This window comes from Halichoerus grypus, chromosome X (genome assembly GCF_964656455.1).
Source record: "Halichoerus grypus chromosome X, mHalGry1.hap1.1, whole genome shotgun sequence".
Classification (NCBI taxonomy): domain Eukaryota; kingdom Metazoa; phylum Chordata; class Mammalia; order Carnivora; family Phocidae; genus Halichoerus; species Halichoerus grypus.
In genome coordinates, this window is record NC_135727.1 from 44,943,895 (window position 1) to 44,957,275 (window position 13,381).

General features: G+C 41.1%; 1 long non-coding RNA gene across 1 annotated transcript in view; it reads left to right on the top strand.

Moving 5' to 3' along the window:
* LOC118551401 (uncharacterized) overlaps window positions 1-13,381 on the top strand; it is a 67,642-nt gene that overhangs the window by 27,988 nt on the left and 26,273 nt on the right. The window contains exons 9-10 of the long non-coding RNA XR_013444806.1: window positions 10,225-11,021; window positions 11,231-11,371. This is a non-coding gene — a long non-coding RNA (uncharacterized LOC118551401). The remainder of the gene's footprint in view (window positions 1-10,224; window positions 11,022-11,230; window positions 11,372-13,381) is intronic.

Below are 13,381 nucleotides of genomic sequence, written 5' to 3' on the forward strand. Positions count from 1 at the left end.
TTCTTTTTGTTGTCTGATTGCTGTTGCTAAGACTTCTAGTACTATGTTGAACAATAGTGGCGAGAGTGGGCATCCTTGACGTGTTCCTGATCTTAAGGGAAAGGCTCTCAGCTTTTCCCCATTGAGGATGATATTTGCTGTGGGTTTTTCATAGATGGATTTTATGAACTTGAGGAATGTTCCCTCTATCCCTCTACTCTGTAGAGTTTTAATCAGGAAAGGATGTTGTATTTTGTCAAATGCTTTTTCTGTATCAATTGAGAGGACCATATGGTTCTTCTCCCTCCTCTTATTAATGTGTTCTATCACATTGATTGATTTGCGAATGTTAAACCACCCTTGCATCCCGGGGATAAATCCCACTTCGTCGTGGTGGATGATCCTTCTAATGTATTGTTGGATCCTATTAGCTACGATTTTGTTGATGATTTTGGAATCCATATTCATCAGGGATATCAGTCTGAAATTCTCCTTTTTGATGGGGTCTTTGCCTGATTTGGGGATTAAGGTAATGCTGGCCTCATAGAATGAGTTTGGAAGTTTTCCTTCTGTTTCTATTTTTTGAAACAGCTTCAGGAGAATAGGTATTATTTCTTTGAATGTTTGGTAGAATTCCCCAGGGAATCCATCAGGCCCTGGACCCTTGTTTTTTGGGAGGTTTTTGATCACTGCTTCAATCTCGTTACTGGTTATTGGCCTATTCAGGTTGTCAATTTCTTCCTGTTTCAGTCTTGGCAGCTTATAGGTTTCCAGGAAGGTCTCCATTTCATCCAGATTGCTCAGTTTATTGGCATATAGTTGTTGATAATAATTTCTAATAATTGTTTCTATTTCCTTGGTGTTAGTCGTGATCTCTCCCCTTTCATTCATAATTTTATTAATTTGGGTCCTTTCTCTTTTCTTTTGGATAAGTCTGGCCGGTGGTTTATCGATCTTATTAATTCTTTCAAAGAACCAACTTCTAGTTTCGTTGATCTGATCTACTGTGTTTCTGGTTTCTAATTCATTGATTTCTTTTTTTTTTTTTTTTTTAAAGATTTTATTTATTTATTTGACAGAGAGAGACACAGCGAGAGAGGGAACACAAGCAGGGGGAGTGGGAGAGGGAGAAGCAGGCTTCCCGCAGAGGGGAGAGCCCGATGCGGGGCTCGATCCCAGGACCCCGGGATCATGACTTGAGCCGAAGGCAGACGCTTAACGACTGAGCCACCCAGGCGCCCCTAATTCATTGATTTCTGCTCTAATTTTAATTATTTCTCTTCTAGTGCGTGGCTTAGGCGTCGTTTGTTGCTTTTTCTCTAGTTCTTTAAGGTGTAGAGTTAGTTGGTGAATTCGGGATATTTCTATTTTTTGGAGTGAGGCATGGATGGCTATGTATTTCCCCCATAGGACCGCCTTTGCAGTATCCCATAGGTTTTGGACCGATGTGTTTTCGTTCTCATTGGTTTCCATGAATTGTTTAAGTTCTTTGATTTCCTGGTTGACCCAAACATTCTTGAACAGAGTGGTCTTTAGCTTCCAAGTGTTTGAATTTCTGCCAAATTTTTTCTTGTGATTGAGTTCCAGTTTTAAAGCATTGTGGTCTGAGAATATGCAGGGAATAATCTCAATCTTTTGGTATCGGTTGAGACCTGATTTGTGACCCAGTATATGGTCTATTCTGGAGAAAGTTCCATGTGCGCTCGAGAAGAATGAGTGTTCTGTTGTTTTAGGGTGGAATGTTCTGTAAATATCTATGAGGTCCATCTGGTCCAATGTATCATTCAAAGCTCTTGTTTCCTTGTTGATTTTCTGCTTAGATGATCTGTCCATTGCTGAGAGTGGAGTATTGAGAGGTCTCCTACAATTAACGTATTGTTATCAATATGACTCTTTATTTTGGTTAACAGTTGGCTTACGTAGATGGCTGCTCCCATGTTGGGGGCATAGATATTTACAATTGTTAGATCTTCTTGTTGGATAGACCCTTTAAGAATGATATAGTGTCCTTCTGTGTCTCTAATTACAGACTTTAGATTAAAATCTAATTTGTCTGATACAAGAATTGCTACCCCAGCTTTCTTTTGAGGTCCGCTGGCATGGAAGATGGATCTCCATCCCTTCACTTTCAGTCTGGGTGTATCTTTAGGTTCAAAATGAGTCTCTTGTAGGCAGCATATGGATGGGTCCTGTCTTTTTATCCAATCTGCAACCCTGTACCATTTTATGGGAGCATTTAGGCCATTCACGTTGAGAGTGATTATTGAAAGATATGAATTAATTGTCATCATGTTGCCTGTGAAGACATTGTTTTTATAGATTGTCCCTGTAAATTTCTGTTGTATATCACTCTTGGGGTCTTTCTCCTCTTATAGAACCCCCCTTAATATTTCTTGCAGGGCCGGCTTAGTGGTCACATATTCTTTCAGTTTCTGCCGGTTGTGGAAGCTCTGCATCTCTCCATCCATTCTAAAGGAAAGCCTTGCCCGATAAAGTATTCTTGGCTGCTTGTTCTTCTCATTTAGTACCCTGAATATGTCTTGCCAGGCCTTTCTGGCTTGCCAGGTCTCTGTGGATAGGTCTGACGTTATTCTGATGTTCCTCCCTCTGTACGTAAGGAATCTCTTCCCCCTAACTGCCCTTAAGATGGTTTCCTTGGTTCTAAGATTTGCAAGTTTTACTATTACATGCCGGGGTGTTGGCCTGTTTTCCTTGATCTTAGGAGGGGTCCTCTCTGCCTCCAGGACGCGAATGTTTGTTTCATTCCCCAGATTAGGGAAGTTCTCAGCTACGATTTGCTCAAATACATCTTCTAGTCCTCTCTCTCTCTCCACTCCCTCCGGGATTCCAATTATTCTGACATTGGAATGCTTCATGGTGTCACTTACTTCTCTGATTCTATTTTCATGGATTCTGAGTTGTTTTTCCCTGGCCTCCTCTTTTCCCTTTTTATCTATTACATTGTCTTCCAGGTCGCTTATTCGCTCTTCTGCCTCAGTTACCCTAGCTGTTAGATTATCTAGATTGGATTGGATCTCATTGATAGCATTTTTAAGTTCTGCCAATTCACCTTTCATTTGTGCCCTTAGAGACTGTATGTTGCCATTAATTGATTTCTCCATTCTAGCCATTGTCTTCACAATTGCTAGCCTGAATTCCATCTCCAACATCTTGCTTATATCTGCATCCATTTGTAAATCTGCAGCATAAGTCATAATCTCTGACTCTTTTCTATTTTGGGGGCTCCTCCTCCTAGTCATTCTGTTGATGGGTGGTTGAGGGAATGTATAGAGTCCAAATTATTGACCAGAACCCAAGCAAGATGCACCTGTTTTCTAGGGACCTTAGGGTTGCTGGCCTCTTGTTTTCCCAGCCTGTCTTCTGTGGGAGGGGCCTGCTGCGCTGTTACTCAGGCACCCCTGTTTGGGCGGAGTTGCCCTGTGCCCCTGTGGCGGGGGATGGGCTCAGTGGGAATCAGTCTTTGGGGCTTTTGTTCTCTGGCGGCTTTCTCTGGTGGCTTTCCGCATCTCTTCTGTGAGTCAGAGCAGAAGAGACCGTTTCCAACCCTCTGCCTCAGAGCAGAGAGACCGCAGTCTGTTCTTCAGTGAGCTCTCCAGGCCACACCATCTCCGTTTCTGTCCGTGCTGCTATAAACTGCAGCGGCCTGGGTTGTGTGCCCCTCCGCAGCGCCCCCAGTCCTGCCTCCAGGTCAGGGCACGTCTCTGCCCTTTGTGCTTCTTAAACCACCAGCCGCTCCCAGTTCGCGTGCCTGACCCCGCCGCTCCGGGTTTCCGCCCGGGGGGCTGCAGTTCGCCCCCGTGACCCCGCCGCTCTGGGTTTCCGTCTGGGGGCTGCCCTAAAGTCCTTAACCCCACCGCTACCGGTCTGCGAGTCTGTGCCCCGTCCACAGCGAGCGAGGCTGTCACTCACCGGCGGTATAGGTTCCCTACAGCCAGGCTCCCTCCCGCTGCCGTTTATCCTCCGATATCTGCCCACGGAATCACGGCTCCCCGCTTCGTACCTCAAAACCAACCGCCTGCGATATTCTGCTTGTAGAGATCCAGATCTTCTTACATCTCAGGCTGGTTTCGTGGGTGCTCATAGTGGTCTGGTAGATATCCAGCTCAATTCCCGGGACCAGTTGAAATAGGGTCCCCTACTCCTCCGCCATCTTTCCCAGATTGTTCTTTATACTTACAAGTGTATTTCTTGGTTTGTTTCTTTCACTTTTTTCTTCCTTTGCTCATTTGTTTTGTTTCTTTTTTTAAGATTTTATTTATTCATTTGTGAGAGAGAGACAGAGAGAGCACAAGAAGAGGGAGAGGCAGAAGCAGACTCCCCAGTGAGCTGGGAGCCCAATGTGGGGCTCAGTCCCAGGACCTGGAGATCATGACCTGAGCCGAAGGCAGATGCTTAACCATCTGAGCCACCCAGATGCCCCTCTTTTGTTTTGTTTCTTAAACTCCACATATGAGTGAGGTCATATGGTGTATGTCTTTCTCTGACATATTTTGCTCAGCATTATACTTTCTAGCTGTATCCATGTTGCAAATGGCAAGATCTCATTCCTTTTTATTGCTGAATAATATCCATTGTATATGTATCTATATATCACATCTTCATTATCCATTCATATATTGATGGACACTTGGGCTGCTGCCATAGTTTGGTTATTATAAATAGTGCTGCAGTAAACATAGGGGGTACATGTATTCCTTTGAATTAGTGGGGTTTTTTTTGTTTTTTGTTTTTTTTTGCTTTTTAAGTAGACTCCACGCCCAACGTGGGACTTGAACTCATGACCCTGAGATCAGAGTCAGATGATCTACTGACTGAGCCAGCCAGGTGCCTCTGTTTTTGTATTTTTTGGGGGAAATACCTGGTAGTGTGATCCCTAGATTGTAGGGTAGCTCTATTTTTAATTTTTTTGCAGAGCCTCCATACTGTTCTCCAGAGTGGCTGCACCAGTTTGCACTCCCATCAACAGTGCAGGAGGGTTCCCTTTTCTCCACATCCTCACCAACACTTGTTTCTAATGTTTTTGATTTCATGTATTGTGACAGGTGTGAGGTGATATCTCATTGTAGTTTTTTTTTTAAAGATTTTATCTATTCATTTGACAGAGAGAGAGAGAAAGAGCACAAGCAGGGGCAGCAGCAGGAAGAGAGATAAGCAGGCTCCCCGCTGAGCAGGGGGAGCCTGATGCGGGGTTGGATCCCAGGACTCTGGGATCATGACCTGAGCCAAAGGCAGATGCTTAACCGACTGAGCCACCCAGGCGCCCCCTCATTTTAGTTTTGATTTGTATTTCCCTGATGATGAGTGATATTGAGCATCTTTTCATGTGTGTGTTGGCCATCTGAATGTCTTCTTTGGAGAAATGTCTGTTCATGTCTTCTGCCCATTTTTTAATTGAATTTCTTGTTTTCTGGGTCTTGAGTTTTATATATTCTCTATATATTTTGGACACTAACCCTTTATCAGAGATGTCATTTGCAAATATCTTCTCCCATTCCATTGGTTGCCTTTTAGTTTTGTTGATTGTTTCCTTCACTGTGCAGAAGCTTTTTATTTTGATGTAGTCCTGATAGTTTATTTTTACTTTTGTTTCCCTTGCCTCAGGAGACATATCTAGAAAGAAGTTGCTATAGCCAATGTCAAAGAAGTTACTGCCTGTGTTCTGTTCTAGGATTTTTATAGTTTCAGGTCTCACATTTTGGTCTTTAATCCATTTTAAATTTATTTTTTTGTGTATGGTGTAAGAAAGTGGTCCAGTTTCATTCTTTTGGATGTTGCTGTCCAGTTTTCCCAACACCATTTGTTGAAGACACTGTCTTTTTCCCACTGGATATTCTTTCCTGCTTTTTTGAAGATTAATTGACCATGTAATTGTGAATTAATTTCTGGGTTTTCTGTTCTGTTCCTTTGATCTATGTATGTATCTATTTTTGTGCCAGTACATACGTTTTTTTTTTTTTTTTAAGTGGGGTCCATGCCCAACATGGGGCTTGAACTCATGACCCTGAGATCAAGAGTCCCACACTACTGATGAAGCTGGCTAGGTGCTCTCCAGTACCGTACTGTCTTGATTAGTATAGCTTTGTAATATAGTTTGAGGTCTGGAATTGTGATGCCTCCAGCTTTGCTTTTCTATTTCAAGATTGCTTTGACTATTTGGGATCTTTTGTGGTTTGAGACAAATTTTAGATTATTTGTTCTAGTTCTGTGAAAAATGCTGTTGGTATTTTGATAGGGAGTGCATGAAATGTGTACATTGCTTGGGGTCATAATAGACATTTTAACAATATTTGTTCTTCCAATCCACGGGCATAGAATGTCTTTCCATTTCTTCGTGTCATCTTCAATTTCTTTCATCAGTGTTTTTTAGTTTTCAGAGTACAGATCCTTTACCTCTTTGGTTAGGTTTATTTCTAGGTATCTTATTATTTTGGGTGCAATTGTAGATGGGATTGTTTTCTTAATTTCTCTTTCTGCTATTTTGTTTTTGCTGTATAGAAATGGAACAGATTTCTGTACATTGATTTTATATCCTGTGACTTTACTGAATTCATTTATAAGTTCTAGCAGTTTTTTGGTGGAGTCTTTATGGTTTTCTATATATAGTATCATGTCATCTGCAAATAGTGAAAGTTTGACTTCTTCCTTACCAGTTTGGATGCCTTTTATTTCTTTTTGTTTGATTGCTATGGGTAGGACGTCCAGTACTATGTTAAATAACAGTGGTGAGAGTGGACATCCTTGTCTTGTTCTTAACCTTAGGGGAAAAGCTCTCAGTTTTTCCCCATTAAGTATGATGTTAGCCTTGGGTTTTTCATAGATGACCTTTATTATGTTGAGGTATGTTCCCTATAAACTGACTTGGTTGAAGGTTTTTATCATGAATGATATTGTGTTTTGTCACATATTCTTCATCTATTGAAATGATCATAATGGTCTTATCCTTTCTCTTATTGTTGTGATGTATCAGGTTGATTGATTTGTGAATATTGAACCACCCTTGCAACCCAGGAATAAATCCCACTTGATCGTGGTGAATGATTTTTTTTTTTTTAAAGATTTTATTTATTTATTTGACACAGAGAGAGAGAGACAGCGAGAGAGGGAACACAAGCAAGGGGAGAGGGAGAGGGAGAAGCAGGCCTCCCGCTGAGCAGGGAGCCCGATGTGGGGCTCGATCCCAGGATCCTGAGATCATGGCCTGAGCCAAAGGCAGACACTTAATGACTGAACCACCCAGGCACCCCGGTGAATGATTTTTTGAAATGTATTGTTGGATTTGGTTTGCTAGTATGTTGTTGAGGATTTTTGCATCTATGTTTGTCAAAGATACTGGCCTGTAGTCTCTTTTTTTGTGGTGTCTTTATCTGGTTTCTGGTAATGCTTGCCTCATAGAATGAGTTTGGAAGTTTTCCTTCCTTTTTTATGTTTTGGAATAGTTTGAGAAGAATGGGTATTAACTCTTCTTTAAATATTTGGTAGAATTCGCCTGTGAAGCTGTCTGGTCCTGGACTTTTGTTTTTTGGCCGTTTTCTGATCAGTGATTCAATCTTTCTGTTCAAATTTTCTTTTTTTTTTTAATTTTTTATTGTTATGTTAATTACCATACATTATATCATTAGTTTTTGACGTAATGTTCCATGATTCATTGTTTGCGTATAACACCCCAGTATCCATGCAGAACGTGCCCTCTTTAATACCCATCACCAGGCTAACCCATCCTCCCACCCCCTCCCCTCCAGAACCCTCAGTTTGTTTCTCAGAGTCCATCGTCTCTCATGGTTCGTCTCCCCCTCCGATGTCCCCCCCTTCACTCTTCCCCTCCTGCTCTCTTCTTCTTCTTCTTTTTTTTAACATGTATTATTTGTTTCAGAGGTACAGATCTGTGATTCAACAGTCTTGCATAATTCACAGCACTCACCATAGCACATACCCTCCCCAATGTCTATCACCCAGCCACCCCATCCCTCCCACCCTCTGTTCAAATTTTCTATTCCTGCTTTACTTTTGGTAGTTTATATGTTTCTAGGAATTTATCCATTTCTTCAAAGTTGTCCAATTTGTTGGCATATAGGTTTTCATATTATGTTGCAATTGTTTATATTTTTGTGTTGTTGGTTGTTATTTCTCCTCTTTCATTAGTAATTTTGTTTGAGTCCTCTCTCTTTTTTTAAATGACTTTTGCTATAGGTTTATCAATTTTGTTGATCTTTTGAAAGAACTGGCTCCTGGTTTCACTGATCTGTTCTATTGTTTTCTTTTTTAGTTTCTATATCATTTATTTCTACTCTAATCTATTATTTCCATCCTTTTGCTGGTTTGAGGTTTTGTTTGTTCTTCTTTTTCTAGCTCTAGGTTAGGTTGTTTATTTGAGATTTTTCTTGCTTCTTTTTTTTTAAATTTTATTTTATTATGTTAGTCACCATACATTACATCATTAGTTTTTGATGTAGTGTTCCATGATTCATTGTTTTCATATAATACCCAGTGCTCCATTCAATACGTGCCCTCCTTAATACCCATCACTGGGCTAACCCATCCCCGCAACCCCCTCCCCTCTAACACCCTCAGTTACTTTCTCAGAGTCCATAGTCTCTCATGGTTTGTCTCCCCCTCCAATTTCTCCCCTTCATTTTTCCCTTCCTACTATCTTCTTTTTTTTTTTTTTAACATATAATGTATTATTTGTTTCAGAGGTACAGGTTTGTGATTCATCAGTCTTACACAATTCACAGCGCTCACCATAACGCATACCTTCCCCAATGTCCATCACCCAGCCATCCCATCCCTCCCACTCCCCACCACTCCCGCAACCGTCAGTTTGTTTCCTGAGATTAAGAATTTCTCTTATCAGTGAGATCATGTGGATACTTGTCTTTCTCTGATTGACTTATTTCGCTTAGCATAATACCCTCTAGTTCTATCCACGTTGTTGCAAATGGCAAGATTTCGGGTTTTTTTGATGGCTGCATAATTTTCCATTGTGTGTATATTTTATATATATATATATATATACATATATATATATATATATAAAACACATCTTTTTTATCCATTCATCTGTTGATGGACATCTTGGCTCTTTCCATAGTTTGGCTCTTGTGGACATTGCTGCTATAAACATTGGGGGGCATGTGCCCCTTCGGATCATTACATTTGTATCTTTGGGGTAAATACCCAGTAGTGCAAATGCTGGATCGTAGGGTAGCTCTATTTTCAACTTTTTGAGTTGAAAAACTCTGTTTTCCAGAGTGGCCGCACCAGCTTGCATTCCCACCAACAGTGTAGGAGGGTTCCCCTTTTTCTGCATCCTCGCCAACATCTGTCGTTCCCTGACTTGTTAATTTTAGCCATTCTGACTTGTGTGAGTTGGTATCTCATTGAGGTTTTGATTTGTATTTCCCTGATGCTGAGGGATGTTGAGCACTTTTTCATGTGTCTGTTGGCCATTTGGATGTCTTCTTTGCAGAAATGTCTGTTCATGTCTTCTGCCCATTTCTTGATTAGATTATTTGTTCTCTGGGTGTTGAGTTTGATAAGTTCTTTATAGATTTTGGATACTAGCCCTTTATCTGATATGTCATTTGCAGATATCTTCTCCCATTCTGTTGGTTGTCTTTTAGTTTTGTTGATTGTTTCCTTTGCTGTGCCAAAGCTTTTTATCTTGATGAAGTCCCAATAGTTCATTTTGCCCTTGCTTCCCTTGCTTTTGGTGATGTTTCTAGCAGGGTCTTGTTTTTTTTAAGTAGGCTCCACACCCAGCATGGAACCCCATGTGGGGCCTGGACTCAACGACCCTGAGATCAAGACCTGAGCTAAGATCAAGAGTTGGACACTCAACTGAATGAGCCACCCAGGCACCCCGGGTCTTGTTTTATTTATCCACTCTGTCACCCTTTGCCTTTGATTGAGTGTTTAGTCCATTTACATTCAAAGTAATTATCTATATCTATGTATTTATTGCCATTTTGTTACTTGTTTTGTGTTTTTTTTTCTATAGATTTTCTTTGATTCTTTCTTCTCTTGCTCTCTTTCATGGTTTGTTGGCTTTATTTAGTGATATACTTGGATTCCTTTCCTTCATTTTTTGCGTCTCTATTACTGGTTTTTGATTTGTGTTTGCCATTAGGTTTGTATATAATATCTTCTGCATATAACAGTCTATATTATGTAGATGGTTGCTTAAGTTTAAGCTCATTCTTTACTCCTCTTCCTCCCATGTTTTAGGTATATGGTGTCACATTTTATATCCTTTTGTTTTATGAATTCCTTGACTGATTTTTATAGAAATATTTACTTTTATTGCTTTTGTGTTTTTTACTTTTCATACTCTCACTTATGGTTTTCCTTTGTACCCAGAGTCCCCTTTAATATTTGTTGAAGGGCTGGTTAGTGGTCATGAACTCCTTTAGTTTTTGTTTATCTGAGAAACTCTTTATCTCTACTTCTATTCTGAATGATAACATTGCTGGATAGAGTATTCTTGGCTGCATATTTTCCCCATTCAGCACTTTGAATATATCGTAACACTCCCTTCGGGCTTGGAAAGTTTCTCCTGAAAAATCCACTGATAAGCTTATGGGGATTCCCTTTTTTTTAAGATTTTATTTATTTATTTATGGAAGGCAGAGAGAGAGGGAGGCAGAGGCAGTGGGAGAAGCAGGCTCCCCACAGAGCAGGGAGCCTGACGTGGGACTCGATCCCAGGACCCTGGGATCAGGACCTGAGCGGAAGGTAGATGCTTAACCGACTGAGCCACCCAGATGCCCCATGGGGATTCCCTTTTATGTAACTGTCTTCTTTTGCTGCATTACTTTGAGGATTTAAGGAAAAAAAGTCTAAAAATAACAACCTATACTGGGTGGCATTTAGTAGGCCTTCAAAATGCTAGTTGCCTGTTCCAACTTTGCCTCCTTAATTCTGTCAATGTGATGATGCCTCTGATATGAACATCATAGTATGACTACTAGTGACAATACTTGGACATGGAAGAGCAAGCAGGGATGAGGCCATATTTCCATGATGTGAGAGCTTCAGTGTCACTTGTGTTTGTGGGAGGGGGCTGTGGGACGGAGCTGGGGAAGAGGCACAGTGTCATTGCACAATTTCCAGTGACCTGGGTGGGGACAGAGAAGTATATCTTCACCCTTTCTCCCTTTGTTTATGTTCTTTGCCATACTCTCTTTCCTCTCTATTCCATGTATTGTCTGATCCCCCTGAGTCTCCCTTCTAGTAGAACATCAGAGAAAGGTGTGGACTGTGAGCCCTCCAAATAGGAGCTGATAGAGAAGAACCAAGTATAATGTCCAGTGTCCTAGACAGTTTCCTGGAGCAATAATGAAGACATTGGATTCCCATCATTGGGAAATGTTAGGTAAGTCACTACCCTTCCACCAGCCTCATCTATACAATAGTAAAGTGATACCCAATTCCTTCCACTATGCAGGAATATTGTTGAGTTTAAGTGTGATTCCATGTGGGAAAGCAATCTGTGGTCATAGGTGGGAGGGAAGGACCAGTGCCCCCTTTGAGTAATTATGTTAATGGAGATGCCCCTCATATCACATAACTCTGCATGGTAGGCATTAAATTAAAGTTCCACAAATGTCGGATGTTTAGGTCAGGATTTTGCCAAGTGTGGTTCATGAACCACTTCATCAAAATCATCAAGGAATGTTTGTGGAAACTGCAGATTCCTGGGCTCAGCCTAGGTCTCCTGTATCCCAAACAGGGAGGTAGGTGGGAAGGCTTTACATTTTGAATAAATTGGTTCAAGTAGTTGGTTCTGGCTCATTACAATTTGAAAAGAACTCTAGATTTGCAACAAAGTGTTCCTAAAATTTTGAATCTTTGGCGTCTAATTTCTTTGTCAAATATCTGCATCTGCTCCTGTGTGTCAAATAGGTAATAATTCCTTCATTTAGGTCATATGTTTTTAGTGATTTATATGTGAGGCCCTGAACTAGGTGCTGGGAACATAGCACAGAGAACAAGACAGGCAGAGTCCCTGGAGCTTTCATTCAGCTTTGGGAAAACTGGCAGTACACAGTTAAATCATAAGTGGGTCAATTCCATATGGGCTTTAGGAAAATAAACACATAAATAGAATAGGAAATGATGGGCCAGGGATTACTTAGATTGGGCTGTCCATAAAGTTCTTTTTCAGGAAGTGATATTTGAGCTGAGTCCTGAAGGACAAGAGGCAACTTGGCCTAGGCTGCCCTTTTGATTTGTGATGTGTGTAGCATCAATTGTTCCAGGAGCAGATGATGAGCTTGAGTGGCTGGAGCCTGGCAGACAGAGTACAGATGGTAGGAAGTGAGGTCAAAAGGGCAGACGGAAGCCAATCCAGTGACTATAAGGAGAAGTAAAATATTCACAATCAGACACTTTGTAAGTGGTAGAACTAGGGTTTGGCCCTAGTCTGTCTCCACAGGCCACATTCCTAACCAGTATACTTAGGAAGAATTAAAAAACATGTATTGAGGGCTCCTGGGTGGCTCAGATGGTTAAGTGCCTGCCTTCCAGCTCAGGTCATGATCTCTCCGTCCTGGGATTGAGCCCCGTGTCAGGCTCCCTGCTCAGTGGGGAGTCTGCTTCTCCCTCTCCTCCTCCGTGCCCCCCCCCCAACCACTGCTCCTGCTCTCAAATGAATAAATAAAATCTAAACAACAACAACAAAAAAAAAACATGTGTTGAACTATGTCAGCCCACAGTGGGTGATGTTAGGCCAGGGCCATATGGTGGTTTTTTTAAGTTTATTTACTTATTTTTTTTTAAGTAATCTCTATACCCAATGTGGGACTCGAAACCATGACCCCGAGATCAAGAGTCACATGCTCTACCCACTGAGCCAGCCAGGTACCCCCAGGGCCATATCTTTTTGGGTGAAAGCTATGCTTCAGTATGCATTTTTTTTTTAAATATACAGAGGGTATTTATTTAAGAAAAATGAGAAGGTAGTAATTATAAAAAACAAAAAATAATTATCACAGTTACTATGCATTAGACAACTTGTCTATTAAAATAATTCCTTGGACTTCCACTATGAATTCTTTTTATGAACTTAGAGTGCTCTTTAGATGAGAATGACATTATTTTGTGTCTGAGGCCTTGCCGGTTGGGTGGCAGATATGATTTGACCCCTTTTAACAGGTGAGGCAAGCAGAGGTGTGGTGATTTACCCAAGGTCACCTAGAGTTAGTGGGTTAGGTCTGGTGCAGGGCCAGGTATATCTGCTGTCTTATACTCAGTTTTCTGTCCATCAGACATGGTACTATATGTAGTGAACCACTTTTCAAGAGCTCAGAGGATATGTCCTTCTCTGAGGTTATTCTGAAGGTAATATAAGGGGACAGTAAATACCTTCAAATGAAAGAAAATG